Source organism: Erythrolamprus reginae, chromosome 1, assembly GCF_031021105.1.
Source record: "Erythrolamprus reginae isolate rEryReg1 chromosome 1, rEryReg1.hap1, whole genome shotgun sequence".
NCBI lineage: Eukaryota > Metazoa > Chordata > Lepidosauria > Squamata > Dipsadidae > Erythrolamprus > Erythrolamprus reginae.
In genome coordinates this window covers 157,268,573-157,289,466 of record NC_091950.1, presented here as the reverse complement: position 1 = coordinate 157,289,466, position 20,894 = coordinate 157,268,573, and the positions used below count along the sequence as shown (strand labels likewise).

Genomic DNA, 20,894 nt, shown 5'->3' with positions numbered 1-20,894 from the left:
CACCTTGACTTTTTAGTCTTAACACTTGGAGAATTTTAAGTGTAGCCTCCAGCACAGTACATGGAGTTTTGCTTGGAAAACCTGAACCAGTGAGCATATAGTGGTATGTAAGCATATTGAAGATCTTGGTTTCTCAGATAAAATACTTGCAGGGATATATAATAGTTTTTTAATGCTAAGGGGCGTGCATAAGTGCACCAGTGTGCCTTCCGTCCCCTGTCCAATTGTCTCTCCTTATCTCATTTATCTTTGCTTCCTTTCAAATATGTTCACCTGTACTTTTATATCTTTTCTTCTATTCTTTTCTTTACTTATATTATTACATATCTTTCTCTTCAATGTGTATTATGTATTGGACAAAATAAATAAATAAATAAATAAATAAATAAATAAATCTCTGCACAATGGTTTAATCAAATAATTACATATCAGGTTTCTAACTTTCAGATCTGCTTGAAGATGCTCAATTCTTCTTTGTTATCTTAAGTAATAACTTCCAGCCAGGTAGTTCTTAAGTGAGGATGAGGAAAGGGGAGTGTTAACGAAACCATGTTTTGTATGAGATCATTTTCCACCTTTTTTTGGTATGGCTGATCTAGGGATAGGTTCTAATTTACCTCACTGCCGATTCACTTCCTCCTCTGTTGTGTGGGTGTGCATGTACACATGCACAATGCAAAAAAAAATCTGAAAAGATCCCACCCCAAAAAAGCCAAAAACAAGATGGTGATGCATGCACAATGCTGGAAACTTGGCTTTTGTGCATGCACAGGAGGAAAAAAAACCCATAAGCCCCCCCCCAAAAGAAAATTAGAGGGGGGGAATCAAAAAAAGAGATGGCGCCAACTGATCTGGTTCTGTGACATCATCATGACATCACCAGCAGTTTGCTACCGGTTCAAATCAGGACGAATTCACTCTCGGCTGATCGTACAGGACTGTTAAAATATCTGTGCAAAGATGTGAGAATCTATATCTGAACATTTGAAATGTGAAAATTCCAGGTGGCAAGATGGATATTTTACAATTGCCATTTTGTCTTTCTGCCAATATAACACACACAGGACACTACTAGGTGAGAAGACAAACAGAATAATCAATTAACTGATGACACACAGCTGTGATTCTCAAAAAAAAAAAAATTAGACTGGTATTTTCAGTATTTTCTCACTTTTATTTATTTATTTATTTAATTAATTAATTAATTATTTAGTCCAATACACAATGTGGGTTTTAGTGGGTATGTGTATGTATGTATGTATGTATGTATGTATGTGTATATATATATATATATATATATATATATATATATATACACACACACACACACACACACACACACACACAGTAAAATACATGATGAAGGTTGTAGAGGAGATACTCATAGTAAAATATAGAAAAGAAGATATAGTAATAGAACATATCAATGAAAGAATAGAAGAAGAGATATAGGAATAGAAGAAAGGTATAGGAGATATAGGAGACCAATAGGACAGGGGACGGAAGGCACTCTAGTGCACTTGTACTCGCCCCTTACTGACCTCTTAGGAATCTGGATAGGTCAACCATAGATAATCTAAGGGTAAATTGTTGGGGGTTTGGGGATGACACTATGGAGTCCGGTAATGAGTTCCACGCTTCGACAACTCGGCTACTGAAGTCATATTTTTTACAGTCAAGTTTGGAGCAGTTAATATTAAGTTTAAATCTGTTGTGTGCTCTTGTGTTGTTGTGGTTGAAGTTGAAGTAGTCACTGACAGGCCGGACAGTGCAGCATATGATCTTGTGGTCAATACTTAGATCTTGTTTAAGGCATCTTAGTTCTAGGCTTTATAGGCCCAGGATTGAAAGTTTAGTCTCATAGGGTATTCTGTTTCGAGTGGAGGAGTGAAGGGCTCTTCTGGTGAAGTATCTTTGGACATTTTCAAGGGTGTTGATGTCTGAGATGCGATATGGGTTCCAAACGGATGAGCTGTATTCGAGGATGGGTCTGGCAATGACTTGTAGACATTGGATTGAATTTGGCTGGTAAAGTTTAACCATCTGACATTTCAACCAGACAAGATTGAAATAATGATGACCTAAATAATGATGACCAATCATGTCCTATGATTGAAGTGCAGAGAATTGCCTGTAAACTGATAAGTTTAGATCTTTACTGATGGTTTTCACTCGATACTGATTCCTTGGGTCGTTCTACATCTATATACTCCTTTTGCATCTGTAACCTTTACTGGGTGAAATGGTACTTTACAGGGCAAAATGTTTTCAAACATCCGAAATAGACTAACCTACAGGACCCAATTCTCCTGTGGGAGTGAAATTTTGGAAAGTTCGTTCCATTTCAAAACATGCATCAAAGGATAAAACATTTTCAACCAAGATACCTCAGATTAATTTACAGAAGCCTAGAATTCATTACTCTTGTGGGAATACAATTTTGGAAAGTTCTTGCTATTTCAGTGAACACTATGGTGCTGTTTAACACTGCCACCATACTGCCACAGTCATATGGTCCTCCTTTACCCTGTTCCCTTCCTATAAGTCAACGAGGAAGCCTGGGAAGCTTGCAGGAAGAAAGTCAATAGCGATTGCACGACCATGGCTGATAGCAGGAACATGCTGGCAGATCCAGGACTTGCATTCCCTGATTAGGTAAGGAAATATATTTGAAACGATGACCCAACTATTCATCAGTTGTCTAATTAAGCCTTAAACATGGATATTCATCCCAGTGTTGTGACTATGAGTGCTTTTTGCTACACGTCATCTTGGTGCTTCATGTTTAATAGGGCTGGAACAATGTCACATATGAAGGAAAAAGTAGAACTTTATTTCCCACCCCCACTGGGAGAGCACACTTGAGTTTATTGTTGTTTTCAAACTAAAGACTTTGAGTGTATTCTATATCTGAATGATCTTCCTTTTTAAACTGGCAGAAACTTGTGTTGCTGCATTTTAGTAATTATTATTAAACTGGAACCTGGCCTCTGATTGTATATTTTTAAAAAGGTGTTCAGAAGCAACATGTGGGGACCTGAGGCCTCAAGTGTCCATTCTGACGATATAGTTTTTGCATCAGTATATTTATTACTAAGTGTAAATTTGTTACTTACTCAAATGTTTTAGCTCAAGTTTCTCATTCTAATTGCCTGGGACCGTTGACTGAATGAAATACCATCTAGATCCGGCCATGAGAGATGTTGAAAGATATGTATGGCTTTTACTAGGGTTTTGTAATTATTTTTAAATTTTGTTTTTATTTGTTATAAGCCGCCCAGAGTCCTTGAGGAGTTGGACGGCATATAAAGTAGATAGATAGATAGATAGATAGATAGATAGATAGATAGATAGATAGATAGATAGATAGATAAATTCAATTAGAAATATTTTGAAACAACTAAACACTTTATTATTTGTGTATCTTCTCCACTGATTAAATTGTTTCCTCACATAATTAAATTAAAGGGAATTGCCCAAGACTATAAAGAGTATCATTTAATTGAGAAAATTTGATATCTTGAACAAGGAATATAGCCCAATTTGAAGTGTTAACTTCCTCCTCCTTTTAAAGTTTTTTTTAAAAAAGCTCCAATTTGTTTTCTCAGAGAAAGTTGCATCAGCTCCTCATTTTCATCCCTTGATTTCATCCAAATTTCCAGTTTACTTTGAGAGTCCAAATACAATAATTTTACATCGGCTAATAAATCTCATTCCTATTCCAGTATTGGCACTCTTTATTTTTAATTCCTTTCATAATTATCCTCAATATATCTATTTATTTTTTTACATGACACATAGAATTTCACTGAGCTGTTTTGCTCCGAGGTTCCTTTCCCAGATATCTTCTGTAGCTCAGACTTCGCCATGTCTATAAACAATGTGCAGACATTTATTTTATTTATTCGTTTGTTTGTTTTGTCAAGTATGTTTTGGTGATATACAAAGATATAATAATATTTATATACATGATTCTAGTAAAAGAGAAACATTAGGACAGGGAACGGAAGGCACTCTGGTGTACTTATGCACGCCCCTTATTATCTATCTATCTATCTATCTATCTATCTATCTATCTATCTATCTATCTATCTATCTATCTACCTACCTACCTACCTATCCAGCTATCTACCTATCTATCCTATCTACCTACCTACCTACCTATCTTATATTTATTTATTTATTACATATTTATTTATTAATTAGATTTGTATGCCGCTCACTCTCGAGAGACTCAGAGAGGCTTACAGAGCAAGAATTTCTTCCTCACAATGGACAGCCAGGTCGCCTTTGCATTTTTATGCGACCTGCTGCTGCTGTATCAAAATCCCCCCATTTCTCAGCCTCGCCCTCCGCTCCGCACAGAGCTCAGCAAAGCGAGCATCCCTCACGTCTGCCTCGCCCAGGCCGGCTCTGCTTGGGGAAAGGCATCGGTCCGCCTAGGCCCCGCCCCCTCGACGCTTTTACGTGGAGGCTCCCGCCACCCAATGAAGTTCGCCGCCCGCCTCTCGCGCGCGCCTCTCGCCGAAGGTTGCTGTGGTGACGGACTAAAGCGAGAGGCTTTCCGCCTGGCCGCGAGTGGAGAAGAGGCTTGATTTATTCACCGTGCCAAGGCAAGGAAAGGTGCTGCAGCGGCGGCGGCTAAAGTCGGAGCCGTGCCACAACAAAGGTACCCGGCCAAAAACGCTCCAGGTAACCAAACGAGAGGCTGCCAGAAAAAGAGATGAACCGAAGCCGTTTTATTAAAAAGGCGAGAAAGGGGCGGAAGGCTGAAACGTCAGAATAGAAGAAGGGGGATATTCCGTGGGTTGGATTTCTCCCTTCATGGCAGTGGCACATGGGTCCTCCTCTCCCCTTACACGCCGCGACGGGTTTTTCTACGCCGAACGTGAAGCTTCCTTTTTTATTTTTTCCCTCCATTGTGTGTGCATTGCATGCAATCGATAAAGCGCATCCCGTCAATTACGGGGTGGTGTTTCTTCCGCCGCCTCCTTATATCCGCGTGTCGCCTTTTTCGCGTGTGCGTGTGGACTCTGCTAGAGGTGGCAATAAAGTTGGGTCTGAGTTTTCACCTAGGAAAAAAGGGAGAACGAGGAAGGCGATCTGGTAGAGGCGTAAGCACTGCAGGACGGAGAAAGAACGGGGAGAAAACTTCTCCCTCGGGCTTGGATTTGGTGGAGTGGTTTGCATGATTGACGCTTACATGTGGGGGATATGGTTTTTAAAAAAATATATATACTTTTTATGATAATAAAATACTGATTATTATAATAATTATACTGATTACTATAATCAGTATAATTATTATAATAATCAGTATTTTATTATCATAAAAAGTATACACTATATTATTATCAATATAGTCCATGGAGAGTGGCGGCATACAAATCCAATAAATAAATAAAATAAATAAATAATAATCAGTATACACTATAATAATTATTATAATAATCAGTACTATAATACTGATTATAATAATTATTATAGTGTATACTTATTATTATTTTGATATTGATTATTATACTGATTAGTATAATAATTATTATAGTGGGGAAAAACTCGTTCAAACCCCCTTCGCTATAGATGGGGGATTAGGCTTTTTTGGTGTCCTACCTTTCTGTAGTGGTAGTAAGGGGTCTGCTGTGTTCTGCAAAGAGATCCACACAACCATATTAAAATAAAATAAAACATCATCTAACAACGGAAGCTCACACCTTCCGATTGCCATCTGTAAATCTCCCCATGCATTTTTCAAACTTGGGTTATTGTTAGCTGGATGGTTCTGTTTCACCATGCTAAGATTTTATGAATGATCTGAGCAAGAGCAACGTCACCTTGGATAGATCAGACCAGGAGGAGGCTCAGTTTAGGAGTGACTTTAACTATCCCTTCTAAAAACGTTTCGTTCTCCTGTACAAATAAAAACACCCTCTCCCTTTGATTTTTTTTTTTAGTAACTACAGTATCTCAAAGCACCATATATTTGAGTACATTCTCCCACCCCACCCACCCCAATTCTCATTGCAACGTAGTGGTTGTTTTAAGATGTAAAACAGAAGGGTTTCTGCAAGTTGGGGGGGGGGGATGCCTTGCTAGGAAAGCTGGGAAGAAGGGATTTTCAGCCAAACCTGCTTATATTGACCTAAGCCTGCAAGGCTATAGCAAGAGGCTTTGCTACAAAAGCAAATGGCTGCACAGAGTAAATTGGAGAGAGCTGCAAAAGGTTAGTGGGCAGGAAGTGCCTTCCCTATTTGGATGCTTTTCAGCTCTTTTCCTGTTGCAAATAGAGAGAATTTCATAATGATGATGATAATAATAATAATAATAATTTAATGGATCATTATGGTTCTCTTATCTCCTCTTTACTGCTAACCTGCCAAGCAGCTAGCTCAGACTGCATCTCTTTCATACCGTACTGTCACATTGCAGAGGCAAGGCAGGAGTTCCAAAATGGATTAACTCCTTTTTCTGGCTGTGTCTAATGCTCAACAGACTGTTTCTGTAGTCTAGAGTCTTTTCTACAGCTATTGTCTTCTTCCTAGTCATACTTTCTGGTACCACTCCTAGGCTGATGAACGTACAGAATAGATTGTAGTGTAGATCTAAACCGAGAGCTGAAATGACTACATATGGACAATAGATAAGCTTTTCCTTTGAGACAATTTACAAGCCTGTGTTTGCTCTCTTCATCTATTCTGTTCATATTAGAATCAACAATACATCCTTTTTATTTTGCTCACCCCATTCTTATAAAGATTGAAAGAAAATATATAGTGCTTCGCAATCAGTCACTAAAACTGTTGTAAGCTCAGCATTACAATATAGAATGCTAAGTATGAATAAAGTGGGGATGGGGGGCTGTTTGCCTTTATGGATGGTATTTTCCATGTGGGATAGCTGCTTTTGTATTTTAAAGGCTGGAGTTTATAGGGGTAAGCTGAATTCATGAATTCATCTCTGATTCAGGATGACTTACTTTTCAAAATATTGTCCCCATTCCCAATGTCTGCCATAAGTCTTTTCGTGACTGTGGCAGAATATGGATGAAATTAATAAATTACACTTCATTAGATGTATACCCCATCTATTATTTAACATTTTTTATATGTGGATTTAATGACAAGTATGTATTGGCAAGGTCACCTATATGAGGACTAGAATCTACAAATAGAACTATTTCTTTAAATTATGGAAAGGTATCAAATATAAATAAAATTCCAAAGTTATTTCATAATGACCAGCCAAAGTCAGAAGTACAGCTTAATATAATAGCATTGTGGAAACCTAATTTTTAATTTAGTAATCCTTTGGTGTTTGGTGTTTTTTTGAATGACAGAAGAAATTGTGAGTGTCATATTTCCATAAGGATATGGTCTGGATGAAAACACTTCTATTCAAGTATCACATCACAATTGGTCTCACCCTTGCTATCTAAACTGTTGCATATAACATATAAGAAGGGCTTCAATGGATTCTCTTGTATGATTGGAATGTTGACATACTAAAATAATGTACAAGATTTATAGTGATGATCATATTCTGCACTATTTTCCTCTCTTAATATTTCTAGATGTGAAATTAGATGTAGGTTCTTGGTCATGAATTAGACATATAATTCATGGCACCATAGGCCTGTAGGAAACTTATCTTAGCATTTTAATTATATTTTCGAATACCACAGTACTCAATGTCATTCCTGGAAGAGGACCATAATTCAGCAACAGAGCACATATAAAATAGGTTTTCACTATCAAGGGTTCTCCAGATGTGCTGGATATAGTCTTTGCTACTACCTCTGTGGAAATTTAATCTAAAACAATATCAAAGTCTGTTACAAAAGATTCCAAGTTATGATTCTTGGTGAATTTAAAAAAACATATTTGGCAGGTGTTGGATATAGTACAACTACTATATATTTCAGGCAATCTGCCTGACATCTTCATAAGTTGGGAAGCTGTGACTCTCAGATGTTGTTGAATTATAATTCTAAGCATCTTCGTTGGGGTGGTTTCCTACCAATGCGGTCCGGTACGGGTGCTCCAGTAGTGGCCCACCAATGACATAATTTGGGCGGGACTGCTTCAGTGCTGTCTTTGCTGGTCTGTGCATGCCACCATTTTTTTGGGGTAATTTTTGGCAAGTTTTTGGCTCTTTGAGCATGACTGAAGTAAAATCGTCCCTCTGAGCATGCGTGGAAGTGAAATCATGCAAGGGGGCGCACACATGCGTGAGTGTAGCAAATATATATGTGCAAAACATCACAATGGTACTGGTAGGAAAAGGTAAAAGAAACCCATCCCTGATCTTTATCATTAACAATGCTTTGAAAGAGTGGAAATTCTTCACAACTGATTAAAAATGTTGTCCCATCAACAAGTAAATATAAATACTTATCAAATTAGTTTCTACAGGTGGGAAATTGGAGTTTATTTAAATATTTTTCATCCTGCTTTTATTACTTTGTAAGGAACTTACGGTAGTAAACATATATAATACCCCTTCCTCCTACTCACAATAATAATTCTGTGAGATAGATCACTTATAGATTTTATGTTGGTAGTAGGCTCTACAACCCTTTACTACTTATTTGCACGCACTCGCAAGCACACAAGCATTCCAGGCGGGTGGGCAGAGCCTCCCGCCACCGACACTACTGGTTCTAAGAACTGGGCCAAACCGGGACAACCCACCACAGTTTTATGTACAATGAGAGCTGATGCACTGAAGACAAATTCCTTGTGTGTCCAATCACATATGGCCAATAAAGAATTCTAAAGAATTGTAAAGAATTCTATCTAGATTGGGTTGAGACAGACTGGCTGGCTAAAGTCACTCAGCCACTTTCATGTTAAAGATAGAAATAGAACTCATAGTCTCCTAGTTTCTATGCCTCGCCCGAGGGAGACTGGCTCTGGATCGTACAACTGGCTCATTACAATTGGACAGTGTTAAGGATCAGCAAATGTCTTGGACAACCCTGGTTAATGGAATCAGGTTATTAAAAGGCTTGTATGGAATATGGCTAATTGGGATACATGATACTTTATTAAAAGTACTTACAATATGGCTTAATGTAAGGAAGCTTCTCTTTTTACATGACAGCTGAGAACCAAGAAGGCATCCTAGGTGGCTTCTGATTTTCTTCATGTCTAACTTGAAAACCTTGACAAAGAATATTTGCACCATGCTCACTCAAATTGCAAAAATATCCAGAACACAATGGCAAATGTTTTCCATATTCTTGTCAGAAGGACAATGTTGATTGCCTGTGAAGTTAAGTAGGAACTTCAGGGAATCTCTTCCTTTACATAAATTTATGTATTCCTCAGAATGGAAATGCAGATTTGCAGGTGTTCCTGCTGCAAATATAAACCCAGCCATCCTTCTGATATCTCTGTGTTTGCTGCATTGTTGCGACACCCCTCTCTCTCTAAGACAGTAGATGAGGAGAATATTAGCACGGGAAATTTCAAGCTCTTATCTGATTTTTATGTACATAAATTGTGACCTGTTCTTCAGGCAAACTGCTGATCTGAGATTATCTTGTGGATGCATCCATACACATTGTATGCAATATGGTATATCATATCCTGTGTTGTGTAAAAAGCTGAAGCTTCTGTTTAAGTATAAGCTTAGGCAAACACACATTTGTATGCTGTCCGAATTGTCCTGTTCTAATTATACAGCGTCTGATATAGAGCTTTTAAGGGTCAGTAGGTTTACTACAGGTTTGCTTGGCAAGGACATCTCACAAATGGAAATAAGATCAGTATATGTTTTCCCAAATTAAAAATAGTTTGAGGTGGAAGCAATTACTCAAGAAAGATGGTGAGCTTCCTATTGCTCAGTGTGTTACAAACAACCAGCTGTTCGGGGATGTTTTAATTTGGATTCCTGCAAAGAGCAGCAGCTTGGACTCACTGGTCTTTACAGCCCTTTCCAATTTCATGGTATCATGATTCTGTTCTGTGCACTAAGATCATATACTGAGTTAGCATATATGGTGCATTTAAGAAAACTGTACTCCAAAGCAGAATTATTTTTTAAAAATTGTTATGAGGCTGCCAGATTGGAGTTGTAAATATCTGGTCAATCATTAGATGGCAGCAAGCAGCTACATGTGTAATTGCTACTAAAACAAACTATTACTCAAGTATCTATCAAAATTCTTAGAGTCAACTTCCAATTCTTCCTTCAGTGGGATCAGAAACCAGGACCGTGTCTTCTGCGGCCAGCTCCGAACACTTCATGCCTGAGTGTCCAAATTCGGACCTAACACCCCCCCCCCCCCATTATCTAAAAATATGCTGGCAGGTGTTTATTCTAACTGTGGGCAATTCAGTGTCTTTCCAGATGTTTAGCACTTGGATGAGCTGACTGGAATTGATGGGAAGTTTCTAAAGAAGATGAATTTGCTTATCTATAATGTATAAATTAAAGGATTCAGGATTTAATTAGAAAGGTATTTCTCTCTCTTTTTGGTGGACTGCCTCAATCTAGGCAGCCTTCAGATTTGTGGATTTTAGAAAAGGCCATGTAGACTGGAAATTTTGGGATTTGAAACCCACAATCTGCATCTTATCCAGTTTTTGGGGAAAGTTGGTCTTAGTGATTTCCCTTTATTCTTCTAAGGCAGAACTGAATCTTGTTTCACAGCTTCTCTTACAATTTATTTGGGAGAATTTGCCTTTCCTATAGCTTGGTATCCTTTCAAAGCACTGGAAATTAAATGGTGACCATATCCTTTAATATATTGTTATATATATTATAACAATTGTTTAATATATTGTTCTTGGTGATTTCATGAACATTTCATGAATTAGCAAATAGCTTTGCTTTTTCCTGCTCCTGATATATTTTTTAATTTCTCTGTTTTTTAATTTCAGGGACTGAGGGGTATCCCACTGGTTTTCTGTCAGATGCAAAAGGCTAGTGCCACATGTTAAGTTCCAATTAAATTGATTTATTGTGTTTCCCTGTGCATAGGAACCTAGTCTTTTGACTCTACTCCCAGCATCTGCCACTTCTTCTCCTACATTTGCTACCCAAATACTAACTACATCAAACTCTAGTTCACTGGATTGAATACTTTGGATTATGTTTTTGAACTGGAAGATGCAGGTACTATGGGTAGTGCAAGGAACTATATGCATTTTTTAAAATATATATATATACCTGAGTCAATAGATCTTTTATACATTCTTGTTGGGAATTATCCAAAAGATCAAGTAATAGTTGCATTGATGATTTATATGAAATCACAAGGGGTGGCTTGATCGAAGTGTATAAAATCATGCATGGGATAAAAAGGTGGATAAAGAAAAATTATTTTCTCTATCACACAATACTAAGACGAGGGGTCACTCCCTAAAGCTCATAGGTAAGAAACTGAGGACAAATAAAGGGAAATATGTCTTCACCCAGAGGGTCGTTGGTTTATGGAATTCACTTCCAGAAGAGGTCGTGACAGCTGTCAGCCTTGATAGCTTCAAGACAGGATTAGACAGATTAATGGATGCCAAGTGTATCAGTAGTTATTGAAATGGATGTCCATGTGCCACCTCTATGTTGGTTGAGTCAGGCAGGATTCTCTTGACTACCATTTGTTGAGGGTCAAGGGAAAGGGAGGGTTTTGCCTTTTCTTTCTGCCCAAGATCCCCATGGACAATTAGTGGGCCACTGTGTGACACAGAATGCTGGACCTGATGGGCTTTGACCTGATTCAGCATAGGTCTTCTTATGTTCTATGTTCTTATGTTCACAACTGCCATCTGGTCAGCATGAATGTAAGGGAAAGAACAATATGTTAGAAAGATTTTAAAAAATAGAAAAACAATACTACTGGTATAGTGATTTAACTGTTACTCCTAACTTGGAATATCTATTGAAGTCCATAGTAGCTCAATGAGGGATTATAATTCTTGTGGGGAAAACCTGTAGAATTAGCATTTTGAGTTCCTTGAGAAAAAAAATACCATACTCTTGTCTTTTTAGAAACTTTTTGGAAGAACTTGTCTTTTTATAATAATTTTTATTCCTCTATGGAATTTTAAGATGAGATCTAATATGTCATATATTTAAGTATATAAAAGCAGTGTATATAAAAACTTTATAGTCCTATAGATAAAGGAATTATTCTATAAAAAGGACTAACTGATAAGAATACTATTAAGATTCTGCTCATTTTTCTATTCAAGTCTCATTTCACTCAGTGAAACTTAACTTCCTAATAAATGAATAGGAATGCACTTTTAAATATAATTTTACTACTCGTGTTTCCCTGAAAATAAGACACTTTCTTATATTTTTTTGAACCCTGAAATAAGCACTTGACTTTATTGCCATGCACTCAAAAGCCCAGTTGGGCTTATTATCAGGGAATGTCTTATTTTGGGGGAAACAGGTATTATATGCAGGAAAAATAAATGTTAAATGAAGGATTGCATATTAACTCTCTAATGAAAAGCTCCCCCCCCCTTCAGTTATGTCCAATTCTCTGAGACTGCCTGGACACGTCACTGCAGTTTCCTTGGCAAAGTTCTTCCGAAGTGGCTTGCCATTGCTTCTTTCCAAGGGCTGACAGAAAGTGAATAGCCCAGGACTACCCAGTTGCCTTCATGCCCATGGCAAGACTACAACTCACAGTCTTTCAATTTCTAGCCCGATGCCTTATGTCAAACTATCTCTCAAAATGATTGTGTAGATGAAAAACTATTCAGATGCTACTTAAACATGCAAATAGAAATGGAGGAAAAAATTCAATGCTGATCACAACAAAATGATCATGCACACACTTAATAAAAATTAAAGTGGGAGGGTAAATTAAAAAAAAAAACATGGGAATTTTAAATGATGAATTGAATACTGCCAGGAGTCACTGTGTGTGAATTGGGCAGCTATGTAAATTTGTTTAATTAATAAATATTTTCTAACCTAACAGAAACAAATGCAATCAGACCATTTAAAAAATGGGTCTGACCATTTTTTAATATTTTAATTCCCAAGTAATAAATTTAATATCTGTTAACACAGGCATGAGGAACAAATTTCAGTAAAAAATCCTGACATCAGGACAGTATAATACAAATCTGCATCAGTTTAATGATTATGTCATGGTATCTATATGTCATCCGTTGTCTCTCTTCCTCCCCAACCCATCCTATGCACATTCAAATTCATTATGCTTTGACTTGAATATGGCTGTGTCATGCAAGCCTGTTTATACAGTATGCCGTCACTTCGTTTTTTTCGATTCCTTCTGCCAAGAAGACCAGTTTAACTAAACATCCTTCTATGCTTTGTTCACTGTAATGCTCTAATCCTAATTGGGATTTCTGGCTTGTTAGGAATCCCCATGGCCCTGTCGCCTAAGGAAGCCCTTCCTCCTTGTCCCCTCAAGGTTACCATCTCCAACTTTAGAGACATGTTGCCAGATTACAATAAACATTACAATAAACAATCAGTGGAATGTGTAGTGTCAAATCTCCAATAAGCCTAATACATCTATTTTAGTAAATCTAAAATACCCCCTTTGTTTTAAAAAGAGGACAAAACACTCAGATCTTGTTCCCTGTTGTGGTCAATACCAGATATATCCTTTGCAGTATTTGCAAAGAAAAATAGATTAACAAGAATCTGTAGGCTTTTGCCACAAAAGCTTTAGTGCTGTTGCACTAAAGTAGAAACATAGAAACATAGAAGATTGATGGCAGAAAAAGACCTCATGGTCCATCTAGTCTGCCCTTATACTATTTCCTGTATTTTATCTTAGGATGGATATATGTTTATGCCAGACATGTTTACCCACTAAACATAGAAGTTAACTTTGGTACTATGTTAATTAACAGACCAATGTCATAATGTAGTCCTATAACTGAAAATACTTATTCATTCATTCATTCATTCGATTTTTATGCTGCCTTCTCCTTAGACTCAAGGCGGCCTACAACATGTTAGCAATAGCACTTTCTAACAGAGCCGGCATATTGCCCCCACAATCCGGGTCCTCATTTTACCCACCTCGCAAGGATGGAAGGCTGAGTCAACCTTGAGCCGGTGATGAGATTTGAACCGCTGACCTACAGATCTACCTACAGTCAGCTTCAGTGGCCTGCAGTACAGCACTCCACCTGCTGCACCATCCCGGCTCTATTGGGGGAGGAGAGTAATTTCAAATCTTTCTGAAAATTCTTCCTTAGGCTCTTCGTGAGAATGTTTTTTGGTTGAATGGATGCTGAAGAATTTAGTTTTCCCAAAATGACAGCTTTGTGAGCCGCTCCGAGTCTTCGGAGAGGGGCGGCATACAAATCTAATATATTATTATTATTATTATTATTATTATTATTATTATTATTGTTGTTGTTATTATTGTTGTTATTGTTATTGTTATTAATTTATTTGGCACCACCTTTGACCAATATAAATTAAATATATTTCATCTTTTAGAAGTGCAGAGCCTTATAGAACAAACAAGCCACCATTTGAGAGCTTTTGTCAGAGTAGAACAAAAGCAACTCCCTATCAAATGTTACCTTCATTTAGTATCTGAGGCAATTGATGCTTTGTGATTCGGCTGATATTATTGACTGGATCATTTTCTTTGCAGTTCAAGTTGCATCATTTAGATGATTGAAAAGGTGTTCCTTGTTACAAAACTGTCAAGCACATTGCTCTTGCCTGGCCTTGCCTGGCCTGAATTTTTCCGCCCCGTCTCTGACACTGCAGTCTGTGAAAATCTTCATAAGGGCTCATTTTAGCAAGCAAATAAATTCTGTGATATCTTTTCTGGTATAAATGTATACAATATTATTTTAAGTGGGGGGAGATAGAGAGAGAATAATGCTTCTTTCTGCAGAAACAAGGCTAGGCATTTTATTTTATCTCACAAGGAATATTGACATTTTTAAGAAGTCTGCATCAATATTCTCCACCCTACATTTCTTCCTTTTCTATGCAAAAGGCAGAATGTTCACCTGAAAGAATATAGGTTGTAGTTGTGTGGTCCTCCACAAGGGACCACATTTGTTTCTAGGCCATAGTTACAAACTGAGCCATTGTAAGAACAGTGCATTAAATATAAAATCTAAATCGTGTTAAGGTTTTCATCATAGCTCATCAGGAGGATATATAATCCTTGGTAGGATTTTATGAAGTCCAGAACCGTTTCTTCCTCCTCTAGAATTTCCCAACTAAGTGTCTTGTATGTTTTATTGAGTGATAGCTGACTTGACAGACACCTGCTTTATGGGTTCCACTTACCTTTGCCGCCGGTTCACATCGCAATGTTTCACACGCGTGACCCTTGTGCAATTTTGCTTCCGCACATGCTCAATAGCAGGATTCAGCCCAAAACACAGCTGAGGAGCTGATCAGCTGTGCTTTGGGTGAAGAATTAAAGGTCAGTTTTAACCCAAAGGCGGAAGAGGAGAGCCCTTTATGAAGAAGCGGAAGAGGAGAAGCCACCCAAACAAGAAAAAATTTGATGAAAATTTCAAAAAAAAAGATGGCGGTGCCCATGGACCAGCACCAACCATAACATCACCAGTGAGTCGTTACCAGTTTGGGCGATCCGGTCTGAACCAGGAGGAACTCACCCCTGAATAACAGCCCCCTAATAAAATAATGATGTACAGGGATCCCTCAATTTTCGCGATCTCGTTCTTTGCGAAACGCTATATCGCGATTTTTCCCACCCGATGACATCACTCTCTTCCTTCCTTTCTCATCTTTCTTTCTCTCTCTCTTTCTCTATCTTGCTTCTTCCTCTCTCACACTCTCTTCCTCCCTCTCTCATCTCTTTCTTTCCTTCTCTCTCTTTCTCTATCTCTCCCCCTCTTGCTGGCGGGCGGTGGGCGGGCGGGCGAGCGGGGGCATCAGCGAGGAAGACCCAGGGAAGGTTCCTTCGGCCGCCCAGCAGCTGATCTGCTCGGCAGCGCAGCGAGGAGCCAAATCGGGGTTTCCCCTTTGCGTGGGCGGCGGGGAAACCCCGATCTTCGTCTGCTCGCTGCTGCTGCGCTGCCGAGCAGATCAGCTGCTGGGCGGCCGCAGCAGCAGCGAGCAGACGAAGATCGGGGTTTCCCCGCCGCCCACGCAAAGGGGAAACCCCGATCTTCGTCTGCTCGCTGCTGCTGCGCTGCCAAGCAGATCAGCTGCTGGGCGGCCGAAGGAACCTTCCCTGGGTCTTCCCCGCCGCCCACGCAAACTCCACCATCTGCTCATGCGCGGCCATGAAAAAAAGGGCGCGCATGCGCAGATGGTGTTTTTACTTCCGCAACCCTACATCGCGAAAAATCGATTATCGCGAGGGGTCTTGGAACGGAACCCTCGCGATAATCGAGGGATCACTGTATTTTGCTTGAGGGTGTTTGATAAGGAATTGATAAGGAATTTTGGCAGAGTACCATATTCTGAATGAACAATTGGTCTACTTAACAGCTCTTTGTTGACTCTCCTATACCAAAACCTGGTCCCATCTGAATTACAGATTTACCATTCTAGCATTAATGTTTTCTTTTACTTTCTTTTTTGTAAATCTCCCTTCCCCCAGCAAAAATTATGCTCACTTTATGTGTCTACCTGAAAAAAGGACCCCTGATGTAGTAGCCCTGGGAAACAGATGCATAACTACCCTGTTTCCCCCAAAATAAGACATCCCCAAATGGGCTTTTGAGTGCATGGCAATAAGACCAGGCACTTATTTCAGGGTTCAAGAAAATATAAGACAGGGTCTTATTTTCAGGGAAACACGGTATTGTGCAGATAGATGGGATGCTGACAAAACCTATCCAGAGGCACAATGTTGATGATAAGGGTATAGCCCCTGTCTGAATCCAAGAAGCAACCATATACTTGTATGTGGTTTCCTGGCTATTTTCAAATTAGTAAATGTGCACTGCACTTTTCCCAGGAAAGAGCAACCATAAAACAAAAGAGAATTAACCAAGATTGGCAAAGAATCTATGAATACACTACCAGTGTAGATGTGTTTATATTTTTTGGTTTTGTATGATATACAGACCTACCCATTGTAATATATAATCCATAGTTTGTGGATTAGTACTATATGTAAATCCATGCCATTAAAACATATAAAAATAGTTCATGTAAAGTGAGAACAGTTTTATATATTGAAAGTTAACACACGTTAGTCACACCAGCAGTGAAGGACGTGTATTTGAGAATCTACTACCTAAAATATGGACAAGGATGTTGATTGTAGGAGTTAGAAATTTCTAAAGCAGGGGATTGTAAAAGTTGGAACCTATAAGAAATGTATGTATCTTTCCAGCTGCCTAGAATGCTTAAACTGTGCTGGACAATGTGAATTTTACCAGTGAATCATCTGTTTTAGCAAATATACCAATAGTGTCAGGTGCAAGAAATCACAAACCAGAAATCATTTCAAAAATATTGCAAGTTTGTTTCATACTACTTATACACAAGAATCTGGTCTACTAATGGTCAAGACAAATTGACACCAGTTAAGAGTCAATGTCTTCATGTCGGGGCTCGGCATAGGTCTCTTTCAGGGATATATATACACTCCAAACTGACTATGCATTTGATCTCGCCCTTGGGCTCAGCCTTGTCATCTCCTAAGGCTGCCTCAGATCTGGGGAGTTTCCAGGATAGGGGATAATAAACCAATATTGTTATATTCAAGAGACTTTAGGTCTTCATGGTCACCATGACAGTTTTGGGATATTTCAATACCATGCTGTCCTGACATATGCAGTAGGTGTTTATCATCTACTACTAGATTTAGTTTCCACAAACGAACAGAGGATGGTGATCTAAAAATATAGGAGTTATCAGCTCTTCTTTTGTCAGAATGCTACTGAGAAAATATTGAAAATATTTCTTTCTTTAAATAAGTGGTTCTCAACCTTTCTAATGCTGCGACCCCTTAATACATTTCCTCATGTTGTGGTGACCCCCAATCATAAGTGTAGCACCAATTCTCCCAACAGAGTTTTAAGCTGATTGGCAGGAAGATTAGAGGGACACCCCTATTGTAAAGGCCTGATTGGTCGGATTGTAAAAATATGTTCCAAGGCACCAGAATAGAAGCTTTAGTTCCTACCACCATGGGAAATTTGTCTTTTCCCATGGTCTTAGGCGACCATTATTGGATAATGTACCTGAAGGGGTCCCGACCCCCAGGTTGTAAACCACTGCTCTAAATGAATGAAAAATTTATTAAGATGTTACTTTCAGAGCTAATACCAATAGACTACAGAGAGATTTACTAATATGGCTGGTGAGATTATTACAAAGATTAGGCTCAAGTGCTTTTGGGGGTTTTTTGGTTGGTGCTTGAACACCTGAGCTGAGGACAATGAGCAAGGTACGGAAGTTATAATCTGAATTATAGCTGGGAGAAATTTTGTAGTGAGTTCAACCAAATGCAAGTTGAATTCATCATGGAGCTTATTCAGTGGTAGTAATTATGGACATACATACACACAAATACATTCCCTACTGTGTTACTTTACTGTTGTTCTATGAAGCTGCTTCAGTTATTTGGAGGCTCTGAGAGTTTATGACAGCCACATTAGCCCACTGTGATAAGTCTGAGAAAGACTTTGAAGACAGAGTTGCTTGCCTCTGTACACACTGAAAAGTTCCCTTTTTAAATCAATTTTTTTAATGAAACAGGAGACATAAAAATGTATGCAATGTCAACGATTTATCTGGTATATGCTTAAACACCCCCCCCCTCTCTTATTTATGTTTGGGGTGATTTAGGATTAGGGCTGAACAGTATCTAGGTGGGAGACATTCAGGGAAAGCCAGGACTATAAATTAGACTAAGAAGTCAAACCAAACTCAAGCAAATTGTGGTGCCGTTACAAAGTTATTATGAGTCATGTTTTGCCTTGAATGAAATTATACTGGAAGCAAAGAGAAAGGGAGCAGCTGCAAAGAAATTACATCCAATTTCATTTAATGTATAGGCCCTCCAACTCCTTGCAGTCTCTGAGCGGCACACAACAATAAAAAAGAATATAAAAACAACAAAATAACAACAATAATTGTATTATTTATTGATTGTTATTTGTGCTTTGAAGAAAAACCCTAAAGGGTAAGGCAGATTGGAGATTACAGAGATTATTGGATAATGTACCCTTCTTTTTATATGGGTTAGCAAAATGTGGGAAAATGCCATGAAAAATATGGAGAGTAAATATTGCAGGTAGTCCTCGTTTTATGACTACGATTGACCCCAAAATTTCCATTGCTAACCAGGACAGTTAACTGAGTTGGCCTCATTTGACAAGCTTTCTTGCCTCAGTTGTGAAGTGAATCTGCAGGTGTTATGTTGGTAACACGGTTGTTAAGTAAATCTGGTTCCTCTATTGATTTTTCCTTGTCAGAAGGTCACAAGAGGTCGTCAGTGACTATTATAAATACCTGCCAGTTGCCAGGTGTCTGAATTTTGATCATGGGACCATGGGGATGCTGCAACAGTCATAAGTTAAAAAAAATGGCCGTAAGTCACTTCTTTCAGTGCTTTTGTAACTTAGAATGGTCACTAAACAAATGGTTGTAAGTCAAGGACTACCTGTAAAAGGAAAAGGGTCCAGGAAAAAGGTGAATGGCTAAAACCTACTGGGGCTTCAAAGATTTTGAATGTACAGTATCTATTATTTTATTTATTAATTTATTTTATTATTCAAATTTATAAGCTGCCATATAGCAGTTAAAAAAACAATATAAAAAAACAGTTTAAAACTATAAGATTAAAAATCATTCACATCCTTTTTCGCCGAATCCAGATGATATCATATTACTCAATGGCCCCAGGCTTGCCGGCAAAGCCAGGTTTTCACAGCCTTCCATAAGGCCAGTAGGGTGGGGCCATCTGGCCAGTGTTCCCTCTAAGTTTTTTTCGGTGTGGGCAGAAAAGTATAGTGTCTGAGCGGCAGTCCCTTCGGGACTGAGCGGCATAGAAGTCCAAAATAAATAAATAAATAATATATATAAATAAATAAAAATTCCCTTCTTTTTTATTAAAAGAAATTAATAATAAAACAAAACCAAAATCTATTACTATTAAAACTAAAAAAACCAGCAAAACTAAAAACACAACTATTAATAAATCCATGCTTTAAAATCTTCATTTCTTAAATATTTATCTGGCCCTCCGGAGGTAGCTGGTTCCAGAGAGCCGCCACCACCACAGAGAAAGCCCTCCCACAAGGCCTGGGGAGCCGACACTGTCTAGCGGACGGGACCAGGAAAAGGCCAACCCTGTGGGCCCTCATCGGTCGCTGGGAGGTGTACAGCAGAAGGTATTTCCATAAATAGTCTGGTTGTAAGCCATGTAGGACTTTGTAGGTGATAACCAACACCTTGAATTGCACCCAGAGACCGATTGGGAGCCTGTGCAGCTCGCGGAGTGTTGATGTGATATGGGTGTACCTTGGTGCACCCACAACAGCTCACGTGGCTGCATTCTGGATCAATTGTAGTCTCTATGTGTATAATCACTGTATATAAAAATAATGTAGATCATAATTAATTAGAATCATCTGCTTCTAAGAAAAAGAAACTATATTAAGTCATGAATTATGCAAAAACGTTTTTCAAAAAAATCACAGTGATGAAGTACTTAGATTGCACAGCTCATATATACAATATTTATTAAGCAGTATATTGATGCCGGTGGGGAATCCGCAGGAGGGAATACAATGTATAACTAAAGGTTAACTGCTGGACCTGTAAAATGGATTAGGGAAAATAATGAGGACTTTTGCAAAGCTGTGCAGTGGTTCTGAAATAAAGGCTCTTTATCATAATTGTTTGGCATTGGCACTATCCAGAACTTGCATAAAATAATAGTCCTAGCTTGAATTAACAACCAACAAAAGTTTGAATTAATGCAGAGCTCT

General features: G+C 38.4%; 1 protein-coding gene across 1 annotated transcript in view; it reads left to right on the top strand.

The window, feature by feature from the left end:
- The first annotated feature begins 4,558 nt into the window (after positions 1-4,558).
- Positions 4,559-20,894, top strand: part of LOC139155000 (uncharacterized) — an 88,021-nt gene continuing 71,685 nt past the window's right edge. Inside the window, exon 1 of the mRNA XM_070730177.1 lies at positions 4,559-4,692. The gene's annotated coding sequence lies outside the window, so the exon portion shown is untranslated. The remainder of the gene's footprint in view (positions 4,693-20,894) is intronic.